Raw genomic sequence first — 19554 nt, 5'->3', positions numbered from 1 at the left:
TGCCCACAGGAAGATGCGGGTAACTCCCGCCAACTTGCAGCCAGTCACTGTAGGCAACCGGTCTGTAACTGGTTTCCGTGACACCAGAGCAGAAGTCACCTTGATCCAGCCAGAGGTGATTAAGCAAAGGAACCTCATCCCAGGAAAGTTCCTTATCCTCACAGGAGTTGGGGGGACCCATTCACACATACCCTGTGCAAAGGTATTCATCGATTGGGGTGCAGGAAGGGGGATGAGGGAGGTGGGGGTCTCAGATGAAATTCCCACACCTGTTCTGTTGGGTGCCGATTTAGGTACTCTTGTGTCCTATTACGCCCCTGCCGAGAATACCCGGAATGCCCCCTGGAACTCTCTGGACATGCCAAGGTACTGTGTGCAGATGTTGGGGTAATGTCTGGGCAACCTGTGGATGGACAGATGGAGGGGGCTGGGAATGGAGTGGGGCTACAGGATTCTCCATTAGCTGGAGAAGGAGAAGAAATCCCCTCGTCTGGGGAGGTATCGAACTTATGTGTCATGGACATTAGAAAAGTTCCTGTTGATAATGATGACGATGAAGCTGATATTGATAATGTTGATGATAATGTTGATACCGTCAATGATAGTGATGATAATGATGACGATGATGCTGATATTGATAAAGTCAATCACGTTGATGATAAGGTTGGTAATGCTAATGATGATGATGGTTACGAGGATAAAACTGATGCATTTTCATTGTTGGGGGTCAACCACAGTGCTGTGAAGGGGACAGAGGTACAACCTCTGGGGGCTGAGCAAAGGGATGGTCTGAGTAGGCCTGTTCCTTGCCCAGGCCCAGAGGATTCTACTTCAATAAGTGTCCAGGCGTTGTCTGGGCATGGTACTGGACAGCCGGCTGGGGCTTGTAGTTCCACGTGTAAGGCAGCACTGGAAAGCAATTCACGCATGGACCTCAGCAGCCAGATAGCTGTGAGCTGCCCTGCTGAGAAGGGTAAACAAAGGCCTGACAGGGAGACTGAAAGCATGTCATATGATCTGACCTGTCCTGGTGTGTCACCAGGCAGAAAAACATGTGTCTTAGGCAGTGACAGAACACTTGGATTGGAAGTGCGAGGGGCCTCATTGGAGTTGATCAGCGGATCTCTGAGAGGGGGCTGCGGCCTTCAGCTCCAATCACCTCTCCTTTCCATTCAGGTACAGAAGCTGCTGGCAAGGCCTATGAGAGATGGTGTCAGAGTTCAGGAAAACCCGGGGAGAGCTCACCGTGCTGTTCATGAGTTGGACGGCAGGGTGTATCTTTCCCCCATGCCTTCAGCCAACCTCATCTCACAGGAGGTGCAGACTGAATGGGCCAAAGAGACAGAGGGAATGGTGCCGTCAGGAATTCAGGGGTCAGCTAGAGTCTGGGCATCCCCGGTAGTCTCGGTCCCAAACAGGACCAGATGACCAGACTTTGTGAGGACCTTGGAAAACTGAGCGCCAGCCCCGTGGTTGTGGCCTACCCCATGCCCAGGAGCCATGAGGTAATGAAGCCTCCGGAAGGTGCCCTGTCTAACCATCATGGACCAGAGCAGAGGGTCTGGGCCACCATCTCTAACCCAGGAGGCTCAGGATGAGTCAGCCTTCACCACCCCATGTGGCTTGCCTGAATTCCCGGGAAAGCTAATTGGGGTTGAGAATGCACCAACCACCCCCCCAGGGGTCAGGAATGGCCTACAATGTGGAATAGGACTGGGTGCAGTTGCCCACTTTAGGGGCCTTGTGGTGTTTGGCCCTGTCTGGGAAGAGCAACTCGGGCCCCTGCCACTAGTCAGGAGCGAACTGCCCGTGCTTAGTCTGACAGTTGAGAATGGTAACTGTCAGAGGGGAACATCAGTGGTTCAGTTTTAGGAACCACCGGTAGGAAGAGACCCACAGAGTCTGGGAATGAGGACTGTTCATCTTGGACGAAAGTACCTGTGGACCCATCCGGGCAGCGATTTCCAGAACTCGCCTGTCCGGTTCCGGTGCACACAGGCGCCACTACCTTTGGATCAGATGTAGTCCTGGTTCAGAGGAGATGGGAGAGGGAAACCTCATTCTTTACCTCGACAAAAAAACTACATCTCAATATGTTAGCAGATGACACCCCTGAGCCGAAGTGTTTTGGGAACAGGTGGGCACCCTGGCAGTCGCCACGATATCCGGATAGTCACAGCCAACTGGTGCTCCCCCATGACCACTCACTTGGTCGGCCCAACAGAAGGAACCTGTCAGAGCCTGGGATCGAACCTGGGCCTTCTGCCGTGAGAGACAATGTTTCTTCTCGCTGAGCCACCTGGAATGCTGGACAGCTCCCTTGACAATTCTTTGGATGATCCTGCCTTGGCCCTGTTTTCTCTTGAACCTTGAACTCCTTGCTCCTCCCATAAACTTCCTATATAAGCCATGTCCATACACTTCCTCCTTGCCAGATTATTGTGCCTTACCAGCCAATATCCCGCTTATTGTTCCTGCTGCCGTCTACACCTCCGCTACCGACCTTTGGCTTGTTCCTGACCACGATTTTGTCTCATCCTCATCCACTACCATCTGTGACCGACCCTTGGCTTGTTTGACTCTGCTTATGCGTATCCCTAATCTGTTTGATCCGCTATCGGTTACCGGCTTGCTCATTCCCTGGTGGGGTGATCCTGAGATCTGCGACCTGGTATTGACACGCAGCCAAATCCATCTCCACCATTAGGAGCTCTGGTGAAAACCGGTTAATGCTTAGACCCCACACCTCAGGTGAGCCTGCGTGATTTCCCAGGGTGACCTGCCTGTGTACCTATCCTGCTGGTTTAAGGTAAGCCTTACACTGCTATAGCAACTGGTCTCTGAACCTGACCCAGACCGTGACAGAATAATCTGGCCTAAACATGGAGACCGCTATGGCAAACGTTAGGCAGCAAATTGCTGAGCTGCAGGAATTTGGGGTTACCTATCAAGAGAAAGTTGCCAAACTAGAAAACATTGTGGATAGGCAACAGGGAGAGATTCAGGCTCTGCAGAGACAACTGCTGAACCGAGATGATCCTAGCTCACATATGCCCCAGCCCCAACCAGCTAAGTTTAATGGAGACCGCCGCCACTACAGGGGTTTCCTTAATCAATGTTGTGTATACTTCCAAATGTACCCTGCTGCGTTTCCTTCAGAGAAAAAGAAGGTAATGTTTATTATTGGGCTTCTGACTGGGGAAGCTCTAGCTTGGGCCTCCCCTTATATAGAGCAAAACCATGGCATGTTGAATGATTTTGATACCTTTTTTGACAGCGATGAATCAGGTTTCTGATGATCCCAACCGTTGTGCTACTGCCGAAGCAAAATTGCATAGTCTGCGGCAGGGTAGACGCTCGGTCACTGAATACACAGCCGAATTCAGAAGTTGGATGGCAGATACCACTTGGAACCCTGCAGCACAAAAGAGCCAGTTCCGCCAAGGGCTTTCTGAACAGGTAAAGGATGAGCTTGCCAGAGTAGATATTCCTAATGATCTTGAGGAATTCATCCAATTGTGTATCCAAATCGATTAAAGACTTACAGAAAGGAGGAAGGAGAGGTTGGGAATGTTTGGAGGTAATAGGGGCATGCATCTCTCTGCTAGTCCATTTGTTCAGCAGGATTCAAGCGTCTCTCTGGGTTCTAACACTCCTGAGCCTATGCAGGTTGATGCTATCAAGAGATCCATTTCCATTCAGGAGAAAGAGAGAAGATGTTCAGAGAAATTGTGTCTATATTGTGGGGATTCTGGTCATTATGCAATTAATTGTCCTAACAAGGTTAGAAGAACAATTGCTGTGACTGATGTGATTGCACCTGAACAAATAAACTCTATAAGCCAGTCTGTCTCTCCACTGATTCCTGAAGAGAATAAAGTGAACTCCCTGCTCTCTCATTTTGTTATCCCTATTAAACTTGTATCTGAGGGCTGTGAAATCTCCTGCTCAGCTATGCTGGACTCTGGGGCTGGGGGGAACTTTATGGATATAGAGTTTGCCCACAACCATAATATTCAAGCCAGAAATACATTTACCCCTATTGATATGGAAACAGTTGATGGGTCACCCTTATCTTCAGGACCTGTTACCCATAAAACGGCTCCCCTGAAACTACTGTTTGAGGCTGACCATTGTGAGGTCATCAGCTTTCAGCTGATTACGTCACCCAAGTTTCCCATCATCCTGGGCATTCCTTGGTTCTCCACTCACAATCCTTCCATCAACTCGGGAGCACGGACTATAGATTTTACGTCCTCCCACTGTGAAAAACATTGCAAAAAACCTTGCCGACCAAGTTCATCGCCGACCAAGAAAGCGCAAGGTGATATAGTGGCTACCCAGTCATATGACAACTTGCCCACACATTACCATGAGTTCCGGGACGTCAGTGACAAGAAGAATGCGGATCTATTACCCCCTCATCGCCCATATGATTGCCCCATTGAGCTGCTCCCAGGGGCAGAAATGACTTTTGGCCGCCTCTTCAATCTGTCGGAACCTGAATTAAAAGTACTCAGGGTGTGGATCGATGAGAATTTGGAGAAGGGCTTTATTAGACACTCAACTTCTCTTGCACACCTCCACTACCGACCTTTGGCTTGTTCCTGACCACGATTTTGTCTCATCCTCATGCACTACCATCTGTGACCGACCCTTGGCTTGTTTGACTCTGCTTATGCGTATCCCTAATCTGTTTGATCCGCTATCGGTTACCGGCTTGCTCATTCCCTGGTGGGGTGATCCTGAGATCTGCGACCTGGCATTGACATGCAGCCAAATCCATCTCCACCATTAGGAGCTCTGGTGAAAACCGGTTAATGCTTAGATCCCGCACCTCAGGTGAGCCTGCGTGATTTCCCAGGGTGACCTGCCTGTGTACCTATCCTGCTGGTTTAAGGTAAGCCTTACACTGCTATAGCAACTGGTCTCTGAACCTGACCCAGACAGTGACAGAACCTGGTTCTCCCGCAGTGCAATGGCACCCTGTCAACCCAAGGTGAACCTCTGGGCAGAGGTTGGTTGCGTCAGGAGGGAAATTGTAGTTCCCTCCCATGCAACTACCTGAGGGGGCAGGTGTCACAACCATGCACACAGAGATGGGTGCGGTTCCATTTTGCTCCAAACCTCTGCATTTTGGTATTTCTCTTAAACTCCCAAATCAGTCTCCCTCCTCCGATTTCCCCCCTCCCTCAGGAATGCATTCAGCATACCTTGCTAAGGGGCTGTCTATACAATCCTCTTGCCAAATAAGGTTGATTTTGTACCAACGAAACTGAGTGCGAGACCAGAAATACCTTTTTTAGCTCATCAGATTGAAACTGCTTAACCCCAGGCATTTATTTGGCAAGTACTTATTTACCTAAACTTCTTTCTGTTATCTGTTTGCTGTGCTGTTGTGCTCTGTATATTTATATACATATTGGTTATATCTTTCTGTAAATATTTCTACTGCACCCTTTTTGACCTTTTAGCAATAAATCTTACTTTCTGAAAGCTTTGAACTGTTTCTATAGTTCTTTAATGTGACTTACGAATCCCTGCCGCTGAAGAGCGCTACTATGAATGTTTAACCCTCTGTATAACCGGTCTGTAGAGAAAGCGGGATACTGATGGTTAACAAATCATCCTAGTGTATTGCTGAGTTTCCTCTTTCTCTGTATAAAAAGGAGGTGGTGGCAGTGTGAAGGGTTAATTGCATAATTAACCTGACCCAGTAATAATCGCATTCAGGCTGCCGGTACATCGATTGAGGTCCAATTAGCTGGAACATCGGTGTGCAGGGTGCAGCTGGGTGTGGCATTGTTACTCACGTGACATCGTGGTTTTAGATTGGCTAGTCCTTCGGTCACGAGTTTGGTGAGAAGGGCTGGGGTCTGACGCCGCGCTCGTCACAGAGCCCTTTCCAGATCTTCCTCCTGGAGGCAGATATCGATCTGGATACTAAGAGCAATCAAGTCATCCAGGGAGGTGGGTATGGTTCTTCCAGCTAGTTCGTCCGTAATATGGTCTGCTAGACCCTGCCAAAAGGTTGCAGAGAGGGACTCGTTATTCCATGCCATTCCAAGGCTAAGGTGCGAAACAGAACTGCATATTGTCCAACAGTCCTGCTACCTTGACGAAGCCAAAAAAGAGCTCCTGCGGCAGATGAAGTCCTGCCGGGCACATCGAATGTCTTACAGAAAGCTTGCAGGAAGGCTGCAAATAATTGGATCTGGTCGCTCCCACAGTGGCGAGGCCCAAGCCAGTGCTTCACCAGATAGGAGGGAAATCATATACGCCACCTTGGAACGATCAGTAGAAAAATGGTGGGTTGCTAGCTCGAAGTGAATTGAGCACTGATTGATGAAGCCCCGACAAGCCTTGGGATCACCAGAGAAGTGAGGCGGTGGAGGCAGCTGGAGCCTCGAAGGACAGTGTTCCACTTAGGGAACAGCGGAAAGTGGAGCAGCTGGAGCCAGGGCCGAAACAGAGGGTGAGGAAGTGGACACAACCTGTAGCTGATCCAACTGGGAGGAGAGTTCCTGCAGACAGTGCATGATTAGTTCTTGGAAGGCCTGCTGGACCTCGACTCTCAGCGCCAAAGCCTGAAGTTGCTCTAGGACAGGCTGCGGTGTCTCTGAAGAGCTCATGGCCTGAGCAAACTATCACGACCTATGGTCGTGAGCTCTATAGATCCACAGCTTGGGGTTTCTCAGGGTGCAGAATCTAAGCCCCAGCCTGCTTGTTCACCAGAGCCCCTGATGGTGGGGATGGACTTGCAGCAGGCTGGGACCAGGTTGCGGCCCCCAGGTACACCGAGCTGAGGTGGAGGAGACCGCTAGTGGGAGCAGGGTGAAAGGGAGAAGACACAGGGAATCCAATGGGCAAGCCGAGGTCAGGACAGGCGGAAAACTAGCAAGGTCAGGAACGAAGCCAGGGTCGGTACACACATAGACAATACAGGATTCACAGCAGGAACACACGGGAGCTCCAACAACACGAAGTTGCTCAGGCAAAGTGGGACAGACTGAGCATGTCTTAAATAGAGAAGCCAGCTAGGAGGAGGCCCAGGAAGTGATGAAATGGAAGGACATAAAACCCAGGGAATAGCAGATGACGCCCACAGGTGAGCACAGACAAACACACATGTGAAGGAATCAAGAGCAGCAAGGAGGTAAGAATAAATATAAATGGTGAATGCTTGTGAGCTATTATGAAATGAGGTGTTCAATATGTGACTTTAGATGTCCTTATTTCTCACGTGAGGTTCGCTGGCACTTGCACTGACTCATATGCTAGTGTATATATAATATTTTCAAAATAGATAGTGCCGCGCTCCCATGTACCAATATGTATATCTTATACTTTCAAAGTGCTAATGAATAGCTTTCAAGATACTGCATGTATCAAACAATTATTACTAGTGACTCAAAACATCATTGTGAATATTAATCTTCATGCAAGTGACATTAATAACTGATAATCCTAAGGTGATAGTGCCTATTAAAGTACAGTGATATACAAATCAGAAATACTCCTCTATTCTACTGTGATCCTTATATTTATATTGTGCAAACACATATATATTATGTGCACGTGCTTATGATATATTCAATAATAAAAAAAAAAAAAAAAAAAAAAAAAAAAAAGTCTTTCAAAATAAATGTGCAGGTGGATTCTTGGTTCCCTCTCGCCGAGTGCTTAATGGTCTCCCTATGTGCTCACCTCTATATTTGCCTGAATAAATCCAGGCAAATACACTTTTTATCCTTCCAGGATAGATGGGATGGAATGATGCTCTTGAATTATCTCAGAAGGTGGATGTGGATTTATATTTGTTCTCCTGTAGCTGCTCATGAGTGGGTATACTGACCATCTCTCTGAGGATCTCCCAATTCCCCTCCTGGGGCTGTTTCCTTTTCCAGTCCTCCTTATATCAGCTCAAAGGGTGTTGTTCAATTGAGAAAGGAAGACAAACAGACCATAGTGTCTTATCCTTGTGCAAAAAGGGGGTTTATTGCTGCCAGTTGCACAGTAGTATACAATTGTAGTCCAGCATAAATGTGCTCTGCCTCTGTTCCTGCAGTGCTGTCTACCTGTGTCTGTATTCAGATCACCGAGCCTCTCCAGTGCAATGTCGTGACGTCAGAGCCCCTCCCCTACGCGTATCGTCACAGGGTCACGTGACTTCATCAGGGGGAATGATTAGATGATTAGATTAGATGATCTAATCATTCCCCCTGATGAAGTCACGTGACCCTGTGACGATACGCGTAGGGGAGGGGCTCTGACGTCACGACATTGCACTGGAGAGGCTCGGTGATCTGAATACAGACACAGGTAGACAGCACTGCAGGAACAGAGGCAGAGCACATTTATGCTGGACTACAATTGTATACTACTGTGCAACTGGCAGCAATAAACCCCCTTTTTGCACAAGGATAAGACACTATGGTCTGTTTGTCTTCCTTTCTCAATTGAACAACACCCTTTGAGCTGATATAAGGAGGACTGGAAAAGGAAACAGCCCCAGGAGGGGAATTGGGAGATCCTCAGAGAGATGGTCAGTATACCCACTCATGAGCAGCTACAGGAGAACAAATATAAATCCACATCCACCTTCTGAGATAATTCAAGAGCATCATTCCATCCCATCTATCCTGGAAGGATAAAAAGTGTATTTGCCTGGATTTATTCAGGCAAATATAGAGGTGAGCACATAGGGAGACCATTAAGCACTCGGCGAGAGGGAACCAAGAATCCACCTGCACATTTATTTTGAAAGACTTTTTTTTTTTTTTTTTTTTTTTTTTTTTTTTATTATTGAATATATCATAAGCACGTGCACATAATATATATGTGTTTGCACAATATAAATATAAGGATCACAGTAGAATAGAGGAGTATTTCTGATTTGTATATCACTGTACTTTAATAGGCACTATCACCTTAGGATTATCAGTTATTAATGTCACTTGCATGAAGATTAATATTCACAATGATGTTTTGAGTCACTAGTAATAATTGTTTGATACATGCAGTATCTTGAAAGCTATTCATTAGCACTTTGAAAGTATAAGATATACATATTGGTACATGGGAGCGCGGCACTATCTATTTTGAAAGGAGGTAAGAATAAACACACAAGAGGCTGCAAGCTAACTTGTGACAGCGTGGGGTCCCCCCCAAAATCCATACCAGACCCTTATTCGAGCATGCAGCCTGGCAGGTCAGGAAGGGGGGGGGACAAGCGAGCCCCCCCCTCCTGAACCATACCAGGCCACATGCCCTCAACATGGGGGGGGTGCTTTGGGGCAGGGGGACCCCCCCAAAGCACCTTGTCCCCATGTTGACGGGGACAAGTTCCTCTTCCCCACAACCCTGGCCGATGGTTGTGGGGGTCTGCGGGCGGGGGGCTTATCAGAATCTGGAAGCCCCCTTTAACAAGGGGGCCCCCAGATCCTGCCCCCCCCCAACTACGTGAATGAGTATGGGGTACATGGTACCGTTACTAATTCACAAAAAAAACAAAAAGTGTAGTGTAAAAAAACACAGGACATGGTCTTTGACAAGTCCTTTAATAAAAGAAAAATCTCAAAGATTGTCCCCTGAAGTAGATTCAATATCAATCACAAAGCCAGCCACCAGCAACCTGAAAAAAGAAAAAAAAAAAAAAGGTTCCACTCCCAATGATGGCTGCTCAGCCTTCTGCTGTGAGCTTGGTTGACAGCTCTTAAATATGGCGGGGCCACCCAGGGACTTCACGCATTTGACCCCACCCCATGTGACATCATTAATGTCACATGGGGCGGGGTCACTCGGATGATGTCCCTGGGTCCCTAGTGCTGTTTGTTAAACACAGTAGACGCGATCGAGTGCCGTCTGTCAGAGGACTCCACACTGAGATTTACTATTAAACAGCGTCTAAAAAAAAAGTGCCCACGGCAGACGGCTAAAATGTGTTCTGCACATGCGCATTTATATCCGTGCATAGCTGCTGGAAAAGCGTCTAGTTCTTGACTGTCATGAATTCCTTTAAAAAACTATTTTTTACACATTTAAAAATGTTTTTGAAATGTAAGATATTGTTTAAAGTGAAGTCCCGATATTTGTAAAAGCAAATTTCAATGTGAACATGTCTCTGCAGTGATTTTTTGTTGTGTTAGACATGCTTCTTAGCAAGTCTGCTTTCTTAGACTGATTCCTGGATTGTGCCTGGTTAGTAAATTCGATTTCGCGTCTACTTGTTGACGCTTTCTTTAGTAAATGTCTTTGCTGTCTAAAAGTAGACGGTCGGTATTAAAAAGTAGACGTTAGCCCACGGAAATGCGCCTAGGCACATTAGTAAATCAGAGTGTTCACACAGTCCAAAATCACACAGATTTACTCTCACCACAGTATAGTTTGGTTGCTCCCCAGTCTGTCCTGCACAGCAAACTGGTTCCAAGTTGGAGCATCCTCTCTAAGCAGCCTGGGAGTTTTATAGAGCCCAGAGCCCTTAACTCACTACAGCTGATCTAGTGAAATCATCAGTGAGCTAAACGGGCTCACTACACAGCACAACAGAAGGAAAAGTCAGTGTATAACATGAACCTGGGACAAATATACCTCCCGTCCTGGACACATCCCTTAGTTATTCCTGCCTTCCTGTCGCAATACACAGAAGTGATGCAAGCCTCTGCTGGGTTCTAAAGGCCAGGCAGAGTCCTTCAGAGCATTACAGGGAACCGAAGTTCCTCCTTAAAGTAGAATTCCAGGCAAATCCTTATTTCCCTCCTAACATCCTTGCTGACTAACCTCAGTAAGAAAGATGTATACACTTATCTATTTTCATCCCGGTTTGGTCAGGTGATCCCACTTCCTGTGTCAGCTAGCAGCAGCTGCAGGGGAGAGGAGGGAGCGCCTACAACAGGTGGACCATAGGAAGCCTATGGGTAACTCCTGGATTTCCGATCTGTTGTTGAACGCTTCCTTCTCTCCCTTGCAGCTGGCGCTGGCACGTGACTGCACCAGAGCGACCTGAAAATAGGTAACTACAGTATATACAACCTTCTCACAAGCGTTAGTCAGCATAGGTGTTAACAGGGGGGAGTGTACATTTTTAAGATTAGTCAGAGTGTGTCTGAAATTTTACTTTAACCCTTTATCTGCCACTGATGTAAGTACTAAGTCTGCAGCAGCAATGACATGCAAACAAACTACCGGCTGTTTGCAACACTTATGATAAGTTTAAGGGCCAGTTCACATCAGTGTGGGAACTATGAGAGTAGCCATTTTCCTGCTCCACATGGACACGTGCTGCCCTCTGCAGATGTGTGTGGGTGCTATTAATTTCTAAGAGAATCCCCACACAGCTTTCAAATGCTGGTACATTTGTGGCCACTAAAATGCATGGTACCGCAGTATCATGTGGTTTGTTGTGGTTTGATTTTAAAAATCGTGTGGGCCTTACATTTTGTGTTCCGGCACGTTTGGTAGCCCACTGAAATTAATTCACTGCTGAAAAGACACTGCATAGGATCGTGCAAAAAACATGTACCTATATGGTGTCAAGGAGCCTTAAAAGCGTATATGACCAGAAACCTAAATCTGCTAGATAAAACTCAAAGTGTGGTATTAAACCCAAAAGTAAACATTTATTATATTGCAGTTTACCAATTCTTAGATGTGATGGCTGTATTGTTTTTATTTTTTAGGCTTTCTTTCTTCTATTTACAGTGAAGGAAATAAGTATTTGATCCCCTGCTGATTTTGAATGTTTGCCCACTCACAAAGAAATGAGTCTAAAAATCGAATGGTAGGTGTATTGTAACACTGAGAGACAGAATAGCAACAAAAATTTCAAAAGAAGTGCATGTCTAACAAATTATGCACTGATTTGCATGTTCATGAGGGAAATAAGTATTTGATCCCCTTCACAAAACATGACTTAGTATTTGGTGGCAAATCCCTTGTTGGTAATTACAGAGGTCAGACGTTTCCTGTAGTTGGCCACCAGGTTTGCACACTTCTCAGGAGGGATTTTGGCCCACTCCTCTTGGCAGATCCTCTCCAAGTCTTTAAAGTTTGGTGGCTGACGTTTGGCAACTCAAACTTTCAGCTCCCTCCACAGATTTTCAATCGGATTAAGGTCTGTAGACTAGCTAGGCCACTCCTGGACCTTAATGTGCTTCTTCTTGAGCCACTCCTTTGTTGCCTTGGCTGTGTGTTTTGGGTCATTGTCATGCTGGAACACCCATCCACGACCCATTTTCAGTGCCCTGGGAAGAAGGTTCTCACCCAAGATTTGACGGTACATTGCCCCGTCTATCGTCCCTTTGATGCGGTGCAGTTGTCCTGTATCCTTAGCAGAAAAACAAAGCAGAATGTTTCCACCACCATGTTTGACAGCTCGAATGATGTTCTTGGGGTCATAGGCAGCATTCCTCCTCCTCCAAACACGGCGAGTTGATTTGATGCCAAAGAGCCCTATTTTGGTCTCATCTGACCACAACACTTTCAACCAGTCCTCTGCATCATTCAGATGTTCAGTGGCAAACTTCAGACGGACCTGGACATGTGCTTTCTTGAGCAGAGGGACCTTGTGGGCACTGCAGGATTTCAATCCTTGTCGGCGAAGTGTGTTACCATTTGTTTTCTTGGTGAATGTGGTCCCAGCTGCCTGGAGATCATTGACAAGATCCTCATGTATAGTTCTGGGATGATTCCTCACTGTTCTCATGATCATTGACACTCCACGAGGTGAGATCTTGCATGGTGCACCAGACCTAGGGAGACTGACAGTTGTTTTGTGTTTCTTCCATTTGCGAATGATTGCACCAACTGTTGTCACCTTCTCCCCAAGCTGCTTGGCAATAGTTTGGTAGCCCAGTCCAGCCTTGTGTAGGTCTATAATCTTGTCCCTGACATCCTTGGACAGCTCTTTGGTCTTTGCCATGGTGGAGAGTTTGGAATCTGATTGTTTGGTTGCTTCTGTGGACAGGTGTCTTTTATACAGGTAACAAAATGAGATTAGCAGCACTCCCTTTAAGAGACTGCTTCTAATCTCAGTACAGGTAATATCTTGTTACCTGTATGAAAGACACCTGGTAGCCAGAAATCCTGCTGAATAATAGGGAATCAAATACTTATTTCCCTCAAGAACATGCAAATCAGTGTATAAGTTGTTAGATATGCATTTCTTTTGAATTTTTTGTTGCTATTCTGTCTCTGTGTTACAATACACCTACCATTCGATGTTTAGACTGATCATTTCTTTGTGAGTGGATGAGAAAAACCATGTAACACTGGCAGGGGTGCTTAAAATGATTTGCTTTTATTTATTCATGTAAAACGTAAAAGGAAAAAAACTGTTTGCTGTAACTGGTTTTAAAGTATGAGCTGCGGTTTGGCTTCAATTTGATAGTGTATTTAAATCTAATAAATCTAATACTCCCCTTTCCCTAGACTGGCAATTCTGCCTTATGCTGTGATATATTACATTTTTGGTTTAACCCGTTTGCTGGCAGGTCTTTAAGTCATGTTGACCTCACAGCAGGTGGTTTTACACATGTTGTGACTGTGTGTGCACTGGAGTGTGTGTACATCTGACAAGCAGACTCCTGCCTGCCAGATGGAAGCATTCGGATCGCTGTGCCACCACCTGATTGCTTCCACACACCCCTGGTAATGTCACCCCCCTCCCCCGCACATGCCCCTCCATGTATCCTGGACTCTGCTTGCCCATCTGTGCGCCAAAGACTAGCATAGAGGGGAGGGAATAAAGCTGACACATCTGCTCTCCTCCCCTTCTTGTTGCTGACCCAAAAGTGAAGTGTGAAACCAGAGGTGGCTCTCCGGCAGTCACCTAAGGCCTTGCGCTCACAGGGTATAAAAAATTTTTTTACTTGTGAGCCAATAAGGTGTATAGTAAACGGCTTCTATCAATAAGATCGCAGGCTATCTTGCTCACCCTCATAAATGTGAGTTATCAATGCATACAAATGAAGAAAATATAGATGCCGCGCTCTATCAAGACCTATTACCTGTATATAGTATAAAAACTGTGTTTGCATTAAATCTCTAATAGCTGCATGATCTCTTATGTGTAACCATACATGATTGTAATGCCAATCAATACCCAAACATGTGTTGATAATAATGAATAAATGAATTGGAAAAATACATAACAAAGTTGGTGATAAAAAAAAAACAAACAAAACACAAAAATTAAAGTCTGTGCAAAATTATTCAAATTTGTGTCCTTCGATGATTAAATAAATAATCCAATTAATAAATAAATATCAAAAATAAAAATTGAGAAATATGGAAAATAAATAAAAGGTAAAAATTCAATGAATTTTGTGCAAAAACGCAAAACAAACTTGGTGCAGAGTTCAACAGGGATGAAATATCTGTGTGCTCTCCTTCCAATCAGCCTGAGGTGATGCAGGTGAAGGTTGCAGATAGAGGGCTATATGTAAGCCTGGTCATATGGATCACTCCCTCCTCAGATCTTTCCTTGATCCAGCCCTTTAAGTATTCCTCATACGAATCATGTAAATAGAGAAAAGTGCATAGTGCTTTATCATTGATAAAAATAAACACTTTAATATGCGCTCAATATGCACTCACATTGATTAAAAACAATCAGCACTTTGTATAATAACCGCTTAAAGCGGTGAAGACCAGCCTCTCGGGTTTGCTCGCATACACTACCAGTGCTTGCCATGTAAGGATGCGTGGTGATGTCACTGCCCCTCCCCAACGTGTATCTCCACAGGGATTTGTGGCTTCGTCTGGGGGATGTAGTATGACAATCTTAATACCCAACTCCTTATATAGTGTTAATAGTGGTACGGCGCCATTTTCTTGTAGTTCTAACTGGTTCCTCCATCTTTTTGGGGTCATAACTGTATTTATCTCTCCTGAGAGCTATTAATGACAATATAACTCTTTTGTAGCAAATGTGTGTAATTTATCAGAGTGTGTTATATATCAAATACAGTGTATGTCCTAGTATCCTACGGCTAGCCTACTAGTGCATGTAGCATGCACTCTCGAGATGGTCTATATTACCATTATAAAATACATATGAAAATGCAAATAAACATAATTAAAATTAATAGATTTGTAACAGGGGCAGTTTATGATATGAAGGTAGCAATTAGTTAATGGGGTTACTCCTATTATTGTCAGGGCAGAAGCTGTGGAATGGAAAGGCAGGCCTATTTGCAGGGTCACGTACTGACTGATGACAACCACCAGCCACAGACCAGAGTCCCTCAGGGTGCGGAGTCTAAGCCCCAGGCTGCCCTTCCCCAGGGCCCCTGATGGTGGAGATGGACTTGACGCAGCCAGGGACCAGGTCGCGGCTCCCGAGTAACCCCAGCTGTAGTAATGGCCGCCGCCAAGGGCGTATAGCTGTTAGGAACCAGATAAGAATGATAGCGTAGTCGGACAGGCCGGGTCAATAACAGCGGGACAGACAGCACAGAATGGTAGACAAGAATACACAGGTCACAAGCCGGGTTCAACAACGGGAGGTCAGATAAAGGGATAAGGCTGAGAATAGTCTTAGTCAAAGCCGAGTCAGTTTCCAGGAGAGCCACGAGAGTAGAACAAGAGCTTGCAACAACACAATCATACAGGACACGAATGCAAAGAGCAAGTGCAGACAACAGGCTTAAATGTGATCAACCACACCCCTCTGGGGGATGGACCGCAGCGGCCTGAAAGCATAAAAGGCTCTTACCATGCTTTGCAGAAACCCAAGATGGATGCCAGCATATGGAGCAGCATAACCTTTGGGAAAAGGTAGGACCTTGACAATTATCAATAGCTGTGTATATATATATTTAGTTATTTTGGGTATTTTTTTATAATATATTTTCATTAATTCCTATTTTATGTTACAATAAATTTTCTGCATATGTATAATTTTATACAGCAATGAATGGTATATGCTAACATTATTCATGGATTATTTACAATGGATTTGTAATTTTAATTATGTTTATTTGCATTTTCATATGTATTTTATAATGTTAATATAGACCATCTCGAGAGTGCATGCTACATGCACTAGTAGGCAACTACCACTGTTTTATTCTCTAGGGTGTATGCTTTCAGAAAGTTTATAATGTCTGGGGGTTATGCAATCTTCTGGTTTATAATGATTTTTTTTTAACCGCTTTCCCACCACCCTATAGCAGATATACTGCTACAGGGCGACCTGGGTGTGCAAAATCATGTATACAGGTGAAAAAGTTCATTTATTTCAGTAATGCAACTTAAAAGGTGAAACTAATATATGAGATAAACTCATTACATGCAAAGCAAGATAGTTCAAGCTGTGATTTGTCATAATTGTGATGATTATGGCTTACAGCTCATGAAAACCCCAAATCCACAATCTCAGAAAATTAGAATATTGTGAAAAGGTGCAATATTCTAAGCTCAAAGTGTCCCACTCTAATCAGCTAATTAAGCCATAACACCTGCAAAGGGTTCCTGAGCCTCTAAATGGTCTCTCAGTCTGGTTCAGTAGGAATCACAATCATGGGAAAGACTGCTGACCTGACAGTTGTGCAGAAAGCCATCATCGACACCCTCCATAAGGAGGGAAAGCCTCAAAAGGTAACTGCAAAAGAAGTTGGATGTTCCCAAAGTGCTGTATCAAAGCACATTAATAGAAAGTTATGTGGAAGGAGAAAGTGTGAAAGAAAAAGGTGCACAAGCAGCAGGGATGACCGCAGCCTGGAGAGGATTGTCAAGAAAAGGCCATTCAAAAGTGTTGGGGACTTTCACAAGGAGTGGACTGAGGCTGGAGTCAATGCATCAAGAGCCACCACACACAGACGGATCCTGGACATGGGCTTCAAATATTCCTCTTGTCAAGCCGCTCCTGAACAACAAACAACGTCAGAAGCGTCTTACCTGGGCTAAAGAAAAACAGACCTGGTCTGTTGCTCAGTGGTCCAAAGTCCTCTTTTCTGATAAGAGCAACTTTTGCATCTCACTTGGAAACCAAGGACCCAGAGTATGGAGGAAGAATGGAGAGGCACACACTGCAAGATGCTGTGAAGTTTCCACAGTCTGTGTTGATTTGGGGAGCCATGTCATCTGCTGGTGTTGGTCCACTGTGCTTCATTAAGTCCAGGGTCAACGCAGCCGTCTACCAGGAGATTTTGGAGCAATTCATGCTTCCTTCCGCAGATGAGCTTTATGACTTCATTTTCCAGTAGGATTTGGCACCTGCCCACACTGCCAAAAGCACCAAAACCTGGTTCAATGACCGTGGGATTACTGTGCTTGATTGGCCAGCAAACTCGCCTGACCTGAACCCCATAGAGAATCTATAGGGCATTGCCAAGAGAAAGATGAGAGACATGAGACTGAACAATGCAGAAGAGCTGAAGGCCAATATTGAAGCATCCTGGTCTTCCATAACACCTCAGCAGTGCCACAGGCTAATAGCTTCCATGCCACGCCGCATTGAAGCAGTAATTGCTGCAAAGGGGGCCCAAACTAAGTACGGAGTACATATGCATGCTTATACTTTTCAGAGGTCCGATATTGTTCTATGTACAATCTATGTTTTATTGATTGCATGTAATATTCTAATTTTCTGAGATTGTGGATTTGGGGTTTTCATGAGCTGTAAGCCATAATCATCACAATTATGACAAATCACGGCTTGAACTATCTTGCTTTGCAAGTAATGAGTCTATCTCATATATTAGTTTCACCTTTTAAGTTGCATTACTGAAATAAATGAACTTTTGCACGATATTCTAATTTTTCGAGTTTCGCCTGTACGTGATTTTGCTTTTCCGGGTAGGAGGCGCGTGTGAGCTGTGCGCAAGGCCTCAGCTATCAGTCACCGAGTCTCGGCTGGTGATTACTCGCCGGCACCCAGTGATTGAGGAGCATTACTGACGGAGGGAGAGAACTGTATGTAAACCATACAGTTCTCCCCCCTGTCAGCTCCTGCACACTGTTTTGCATGGCTCTGCTATGCAGAGCCATGCAAAGCAGTGTGCTTATGGTTGAAAGCACAGACATAGCCCACAGTAAAACAGCACACAATTAACCCTTTGATCGCCCCACATGTTAACCCCTTCCTGCCCAGTGCCATTAGTATAGTGTCAGTGCTTTGTATTACCACTGATCACTGTATTGGTGTCACTGGGGATGTCAGTGACACCAAGTCAGTTCCCCCCAGTGTCAGAATGCCTGCCGCAGTCGCTGATCACTGCCATTACTAGTAAAAATAAATATTTAAAAAATCCCAGTATATACCGCCATTTGTAAACGCTGTAACGTTCACGTAAACCAATTAATTTACACATATTGGGATTTTTTATTAGCAAAGACATGTAGCAGAATACATTTTGGGCTAAATTTATTATCAAATACCACCGAAAGAAAGTTCTATTTGTGGGAAAAAAGGATGTAAATTTAATTTAGGTGCAGCATTGCATGACCATGCAATCGTCAGTTAAAGTAACGCAGCGCTGTAATGCAAAAAATGGCCTGGTCAGAGAGGGGGGTAAATCCTCTGCATGGTAAGTGGTTAACGGTTGTTGGGAGCACACCAATTTAGGGTTTGACATGTTGGGTATCTATGTACTCAGTACAACCTTATCTTTTATATTTTACCCAAAAAGTGGGGAATTTATTACCTTTACCATAATATTTTATGACATCAAAATATTACAACTACCACTGTTTTATTCTCTAGGGTGTATGCTTTCAGAAAGTTCATAATGTTTGGGGGGTTATGCAATCTTCAGACCTATACAGTAATACCTCGGTTTACAAATGCCTCGGTTAATGTAATTTTCGGTTTACAAATGAACATCCATTGAAAATAATGCCTTGGTTTACAAATTTTTTTCGCAATACGAAGTGTATGTCAGTGCTGATTTTTAAATGCAATTGCCGGCTTTTTTTTTTTCTCTTCTCTATAGCTCACAGAATTAGCTGTCACTTTCCCCAGAGTTACCGGGAACTTTGTTTCTTTTAAGAAACTAAAAGGAAACATTGTTTCTCTTAACTCCGGGAAATAAACTAAAAGAAAACTTTATTTCTTTTAGCTGGGGGGAAAGTGACAGCTGAATTTCTGAGCTATAGTGAAAAAAAAAAAGTGGTAATTACATTTAAAAAATGGCACCATAATAAATAAAAAAATTGCGTGGGGTCCCCCTCCATTCCGTACCAAGCCCTTCGAGTCTGGTATGGATTTTGAGGGGAACTCCCATGCCAAAATGAAAAAAAATAAATAAATGGCGTGGGGGTTCCCCCAAAATCCATATCAGACCCTTATCTGAGCATGTAGCCCGCCGGGTCAGGAAAGGGGGGCCAGCAAGCGCGAATGCCCCCTTCTGAACCATGCAAACCCACATGCACTCAATATGGGGTGTGCTTTGGGGTGGGGGGCTCCCACCCAAAGCACCTTGTCCCCATGTTGATGGGGACAAGGGCCTCTTCCCCACAACCTTGTCCTCATGTTGATGGGGACAAGGGCCTCTTCCCCACAACCCTGGCCAGTGGTTGTGGGGGTCTGCGGGCAGGGGGCTTATCGGAATC

Source organism: Staurois parvus, unplaced genomic scaffold (assembly GCF_062004578.1).
Source record: "Staurois parvus isolate SC_StPar_1 unplaced genomic scaffold, SC_StPar_1.0 ptg000263l, whole genome shotgun sequence".
NCBI classification, from domain to species: Eukaryota; Metazoa; Chordata; class Amphibia; order Anura; family Ranidae; genus Staurois; species Staurois parvus.
The sequence above is the reverse complement of the archived record's forward strand: the minus strand, read 5'-3'. Positions refer to the sequence as shown.